The sequence below is a fragment of the Triticum aestivum genome, chromosome 3D (genome assembly GCF_018294505.1).
Source record: "Triticum aestivum cultivar Chinese Spring chromosome 3D, IWGSC CS RefSeq v2.1, whole genome shotgun sequence".
Classification (NCBI taxonomy): Eukaryota; Viridiplantae; Streptophyta; class Magnoliopsida; order Poales; family Poaceae; genus Triticum; species Triticum aestivum.
Window position 1 is genome coordinate 545,836,062 of NC_057802.1, and position 7,132 is coordinate 545,843,193.

The following is a 7,132-nucleotide window of genomic DNA, read 5'->3' on the forward strand; positions in this document are numbered from 1 at the left end:
CGCCCCCGCATGCCATGGACGCGAGGAGGGGAGAAGGCCCCCGCCGCCAGCCACCGCGGGGGGGTTTGCCCCGGCAGCTCTGGCCGGCGGCGGCGGGGAAGGGGAGGAGGGGGAGGGCGAGCGGCAGGAGGTGGCGGCGCCGCCCGAGTCGCCCGCGGGAGGGGCGACGCGGGGGCTAGGGTTATCAGTCAAAGGGGCGGTCGCACGGGAAGCCCTCCTGAATAATCGTTTACGGGATACCATAAACGATTTTTCCGGGACGGCGACTTGCAGGATCTGCTAGAGATGATCTTATCAGATACACCGCAATATTTGGTATTGTTGATGCACCCGATTTAGTTTAGCTAATTTATAAATGTTAGAAAATACGCTAAAATTTACTAGGCGTCAAGCCTGGTAAGCTGTGCAAAAAAACATCATAGAAAATATGCTAAAATTTAACACATTCACACAATATATATGAATCTATGTTGTCACAAGAAAATTCAGATCAAAATTGAAACATAGTTTGAGATACTCAGATCGAGCAAACTAGTACTAGCGGGGATTGGGTTGTGCACCACAAGCATCAGTGCAGTAGATACACCCCCTGGGAAATTTGCGTTGTGCGCCACAAGCATCAGAGCAAACATGGTAAATAAATTTGTACTAGTATTGTTCAAGAAGCAATTACTTTGGCCAAGTGGAATGGTATAGCGCAAATGATTGTCACAAGAGGTGCCCATGGCAGCCCCAACCGCTCATTGTCATTGATCATCATGAATTCATGAGCCAGGGTCCCAGATCATTGCAAACCCCATCAATTTCTCTATCCACCGACAGGATTTGTCGCGTACTATACCTCGGGTACCTTTGGGCTATTGAGGCAGCAAATGCAACTGGCTACAATGTTCATCACAGTGCGTGTGAACGCCCTTGACGACACTGTTCGTCAAGTCAAGTCAAGATTTACATCAGTGTGTGGCCCGTGAGGGCATCAGGCCATCTTGAAACCTGTTCGGCTCGTGCACTGAACCCCACCGATTACAGAGGCGCGCCCTATTCCTTTGAACCGATTCAACACTCGTACATCCTCCTCTGGCTCTCGCAGACGAGAAGAATGAGTGCGTCCTCGTCACCACCCTCACCCAGCTCAGCTAGCCTCCACCAGTTCGACTAGAAACCACCCAACCGCCTGGCGCAAGGAGGGAAGGAGCCATGGCCGAGCTCGCGACGGGCGCCGTGAGCTCGCTGCTGGTCGTCATCCGCAGCGAGGCGCTGCTGCTGCGCCGCGTCCGGGACGACGTGCAGTTCATCAAGGAGGAGATGGAGAGCATGAAGAGCTTCCTGACGCACCTGGCCAGGTGGGCGCCCCCTGGCGGCGAGCACGACGAGCAGGTGCGCACCTGGATGAACCAGGTGCGGCTGCTCGCCCAGGACTGCAACAACTCCATCGGCCTCTACCTCTACAGGGGGAACCCTGACATCCACCGCGCCAGAGGCGGGCTTCGAGGCTACCTCTGGTGGGCGACCTGGTTCTTCCACAAGTTGGCCGCGCAGCACCGCGCGGCTGAGGAGCTGCGTCTGCTCAAGGAGCGGGCGCGTGACGTCGGCGAGCGGCGGTTGAGGTATGGCGTGGAGGTCCCGGACAAGTCAGGGAAGGGGCCATCGCCTCCGACGGCATCATCGTTGTCGCGGGCTGCTGCTGCTGGGGACAACGAAGAAGAAGAAGAAGAAGAAGAAGAAGAAGAAGAAGAAGATGATGATGAGGATCAACTCGTGGGGGTGAGGACGATGGCTGCCCGTGGTCATTCTGCTCGAATAGCCTTCATTGAGCCTCGCACTCTGGACGACTACGTTAGGGAGAAGCTATGGGAGTGGTCAGAAGGAATTCCTATGAACGACAGCGAAAGTTTGTCAATGGTCGTGCTGACAACCTACACATATCAATACCTCCTCGCCCTTGTACAAGAATTATGGATTTTGAGACAAAACCCAAAGGGCTTCGGCTACCATCGCAGGGTCGTGGTTGACATCCCGGCCGTGCACCACGATTTTGCGCCCCTACGGCCCAAGGAAGTTCTCTTCTACATTCTGCGCGAGCTCAAGCATGCCAAATCCAACCCCCAGGAGCAAGGCACAGAAGGCCAAGAGGATCTTGACCCTTGGGAAGTTTACCTGAGAAGATGGCAAATTTACCGTCAAAAGAAGAGGGGTATTGCTCTTCTTAAGATCAAGGATAATATCAAAGAAATGAAGATTAATGAAAAGCTTGAGAAAATCAAGAGTGACATTCAAGGTCGACTAGAGAAGGGTGACGGACTACCCAAGGGCAACAAGCTGCAGGGTGATTTTGACCAGCTGGACCTAGACGTACTACTTCAGCTGCTGCTCCAGGCAGCATGTCAACAAGATCAAAAAGGGAAGAACAAAGACATGCATAGATTACCAGCGTGGGAAAACAACAACAGCATCGCCAAGAAGCTTAAGGAGCATATGGAAGCAAAGGAAAAGGAGAAGAAGCTTGAAGAGGAAGAAGCAGCCAAACATATGGAGGCAGAGGAAAAGGAGAAGAAGCTTGAAGAGGAAGAAGCAGCCGAGCATATTGAGGGGGAAGGAGGAGGAGGAGCAGTAACATGCAAACATATGGAAGAGGGTGAAATAGAAGTAGCCACACATAGGGAGGAGGATATCGGGGAGGGGAAAGGAGAAGTAACCATACATAGGGAGGAAGAGGAAGGAGGAGAAACAACTGAGCATATGGAGGGGGAAGAAGTAGCCATACATATGGAGGAGGAGGAGGAAGAAGAGGAGGAAGAAGAAGAAGAAGAAGAAAGTCAGCAGACGACATGGATTCAGCTCGATGAGGCACAATATGCACACATCCTGCGGAAGCTGTTCCCCAAGAGCAGCACCAGTAGTAGCAAGCCCCTGCAGGCTCAAGACAGATTCTTGGACAAGCAAGCTACAAAGACCACAACGGCTATACTGGGTGAGGATCAAATCAAAAAACTCATCCACGACGCAAAGGAAGACATCTTACATGAGCTGCAGCAAGGCAAATATGACAAGGGTGAAGGGACAGGTGAACCTGGTGCTCCGGATCATAACTCAGAAACTGTTTCTGAAAAAATATTTGCCTGTTTCGTGGATCAGATGATAGAAAAAATGAAGCACGAGTTCAAAGAGCAGCTCAAGATCAAAGGACTCGTGGACAAGATTAAAAACAACTTGAATTATCTTCCGGACAGGAATATGTATGAATGCCCCCTGTTTATCATCAAAGTTGATGAGCTGATGGATGTTTCCGCATGGGAGGATACCAGAAATGCTTTGAGCCTCTTAAACTGCAGCGCCGATTTAATGATCGTCACCACCACAAAGGACATCCAGCTGGCTAAAGAATACTGCTATCCACCACGAGAACCTATAGACTATTCTCTTGCTGGTCTCTACCATGATACAGTGCTCAAGCTTACTGGTCAGCAGAAGAATGAAGACAGCTACAACCCCCAAATTTTTCATGATATCTTGTATGAGTGTGAGCCACATGAATTCTGCATGAAGGTCTTCACTCATGCTTTGTATGCTAACCCCAAGAGGAGCAGTGAGGAGTTACACAAGCTGCACGGCACCTTGGAGGCTTTACCAACAACATCATTCAACAGCATTGCTAAGGTGATGGTCAAGTTCTCTTACAATGACCTGCCTCCTGCTTGCTGTACCTAGCTATCTTCTCTCCCGGACAAAAGATCAGGCGGTCAACCTTGATTGCACGCTGGGTTGCAGAAGGGCTGACATCCAAGGAAGATTGGCCCAGTTCTGTGCGTCAGGCCAACCGATGTTTTGACACACTTGTTGGCCGGTGCCTTGTTGATCCTGCTGATATTGATGCCATGGGAAAAGTAAAGAGCTGCGTCGTAAGTGATTCAGTTCATGGATTCATTACCACCATCGCCAGAAAACAACACATTGTGGAGACACGCCTGTCACATCACTTGGCTCGCCACTTCTCCATTTTCAATGATCTCCAACTCCGCAGCTCTGATAGAATTGATCAATTCTTCCATGGGCTCTCTAAATCATCTCAAGTATCCCTGCTCAAGGTGCTAGATCTAGAAGGTTGTCGGTGCTTTCTTGAGAAGAACCATCGGTACCTCAAGGAAATCTGCAGCAAGATGTTACTGCTCAAGTATCTGAGCCTAAGGAGAACAGATATTACCCAGCTACCTAGTGAAATCAACAACCTCCGTGAGCTAGAGGTACTGGATATCCGAGAAACTAATGTGCCTCCACATGCAACAGCACATATCCTGCTATTGAAGCTGAAGCGTCTGCTTGCTGGTCACATTGATCCAAGTAATTTTGAATCTAATCCCCAGATTCCTCATAGGATCGACAAAATGGTAAACATGGAGGTACTATACAATGTCAAGGCCAAGCAGAGTCATGACTTAAAAGATATTGGAAGGCTATGGCAGCTGAGGAAGCTAGGTGTGGTTATCGATGATAAGGATAATCACCTAAGGAATTTGCTTAAGGCGATCAGTGACCTACATGAGTGTCTCTGTTCTCTGTCAATCACTATTCCTGTAGCCGGACCACATGAGGCAGAGTTACCAGAAGTCAATGTATCTTACCTAAAAAAACATCCCAAGATTCTTGAGTCTCTAAGCATCAAGGGAACCACACAGAAGGGGCGTCTTCTTCCATTGTTCATAAAAGGCGATAACAACAAACTTGCCAAGATAACTCTATGTCACACTCTGCTGAGCCAAGATGATCTGGAAGTCCTTGCCAAGCTGCCCAAGTTACGGTGTGTCAGGCTCCAACATATTCTATGCACCGAGCACAAGCTGAACTTCAAGAAAGGTGAATTCGGATGCCTCAAGTACCTTCTTGTTGAGGACTCAGACTTGACTAATATCACTTTTGAGGATGAGGCAGCCAGTGAGCTCGAGAAGATGGTTTTGTCTATCACCAGCAAATGTTCTATTTCAGGAGTTGACTGCCTTCTTAACTTGAAAGAGCTTGAGTTGAACAGCAGCTTCTGCGGCAGTTTGCTTGACGATGCCAAACAGATATCCAAGCTAACTCTTCGTGGTACATTGCTAGAGCAAGATGCTCTTCAAACACTCGCCAAGAAACCAAATATACGCTCTCTGCTGCTCCGGGACAAGTCTTTTCGTGGAAGTCAAAACAAGATTACATTGAAAAAAGATGAGTTCTTGTGGCTCAACCTTCTTGCTGTTGACTGCTCGGCCATCACAAAGATAGTCTTCACCAGAGGATCTGCTCCTAGGCTCGAGAAGATTGTCTGGTCATCTTCCACATCTCTCTCCGGCATCAACAAACTTCCCAGATTGAAGGAGCTCGAGTTCAACCTCAACGGTGTCGGTGACCAAGTCCCTGTTGAGATGAGGGAGGCCATTAAAAACCATAAAAACAAGCCTAGTCTTAAACTTAATGGGCCAGAAACTCAAGACAAAGCAAAAGGAGATGAACAAGAGGATGACGATGATGCTGCAACATCCTCTTTCTGCTGGAAGAAACAGGTCTGACGCTGGAAGGGCCTCTCCGTTGATCCCATGGTGTGGTTTGCGTGTGCTAGTGTGGATTGCACTCTGTTCTGCTTGCCTGTTGATTTCATTCTGCTGTGTGTTTATGTTCTGCGTGCATTACAACTGAAGTATGTCCGTTTACTTGCTCTACATGAGTGCCCTAGTGGCTCCGATTGAGCATAAACGGTTGTATCTATGCTTGGATTTAAATTCGTGTGGCTTTCCTCTGTATCGAACATCATTTGCTTTTGTGTACAGTATCATGTAATAAAGTGTGAAGTTTGTGCACACATTTGACTTCTTATTAATGTACAGCGTGATATCACTATGCTTTGGTTGGGTTTCTGCAACTCAAAGATGAACTGGTGTGGTGTGTGTCATGATATAGTTACCTGTAATGTAGGCATCCGTTTCTGCAAACCAGCTGAGCAGTTCTTGCAGTAATGCCTGATGATGTACTTGAAGCAGAACTTTGTGCAGATTAGGCATGTGTATGATCCACAATCTGTCTGCAGCTCCTGATTGCCAGGCAAGCACTAGCGCCACAGGAAGAATGGAAACTGTTTTCAGCTGTATGTTGGCGTGCATTTGGTTGGTAGCTCGCGTAGTTTCTCCCATTGTTTGCTGGTGGAGAAGCCAGTATAGTTCATGATATAAAACTCAGTCAGACAGGGCACCTCGTCACCCAATTTTCACCCCTTGGATCAGAACCTGACGGTGGAACTACACAGTGAGAAGTGATCCGTTAGGCTGTGACGTATTATCTATGGTAGTCATCTATCCGAAAATCCATCTACCACAATTCATTCAGAAAAAGAACTTGTATAAAGATCTACATGGGTGCAGAGGAGCATCAGACCTTCAGAAAAGTTCAGACACTTGCATAACAATCTTCACTTCCTAATGCAAGAAATCGAATCGAAGCATAAGACCTGCAGAGACAGAAGCACGCCTATTATTGAGGCATCGAGGAGGAAAATCAGCAAGAAAATGTAGTCTCTGCTGCTCTAATTCCTCTTTCAGATAAACAGATCGGAAGGGGTTGGAGGAGGCGCAGCGCCCCCGCCTTACCTCGAATCCGTGAACGACGACGAGCCGCAAAACACGACACTGACGACGGCTTTGTCCTTCCGCTTCGTTGGCACTGGGTGATCTTTTCGGTTGGCCGCGACGGAGGAGGCCACGGCGAGGGTCCAGCCGCCGACCCTGGAAGAGGAAGACGGAGAAGAGAGTGTGGGGATGCGGATGTGACGGCCCACGTGTCAGCCACTGTAAAGTCACCTGACTTAAGTTAGATGAGGCATGGAAGTGCATTCTCCTTTATTGGTGAAACTTAATTTTTCTACACAAATTACACAAATTCACTTTTTTGGGAATAATTCACCTTTTCTGTTTAGCCCTAAACAAAATTTTGGCATGATCTAGTCTCATAAACTATTTTAGTTGGCCCATGTTTCAAAAAGAAAAAAAAACTATTTTAGTTGGCCTGATCTACCCATATATCTTTATCTTTATCTTTACCTAATATTAAAGGGAGGAGTGTTTCTTCATTTTTTTCATCTTATAAGTCTTTGTACGTTTTATCTCATGCA

The 7,132-nt window shown here is 48.1% G+C and overlaps 1 pseudogene; it reads left to right on the top strand.

The window, feature by feature from the left end:
• The first annotated feature begins 989 nt into the window (after window positions 1–989).
• On the top strand, window positions 990–5,830 carry LOC123080353 (uncharacterized; annotated as a pseudogene).
• The last annotated feature ends 1,302 nt before the right edge of the window (window positions 5,831–7,132 follow it).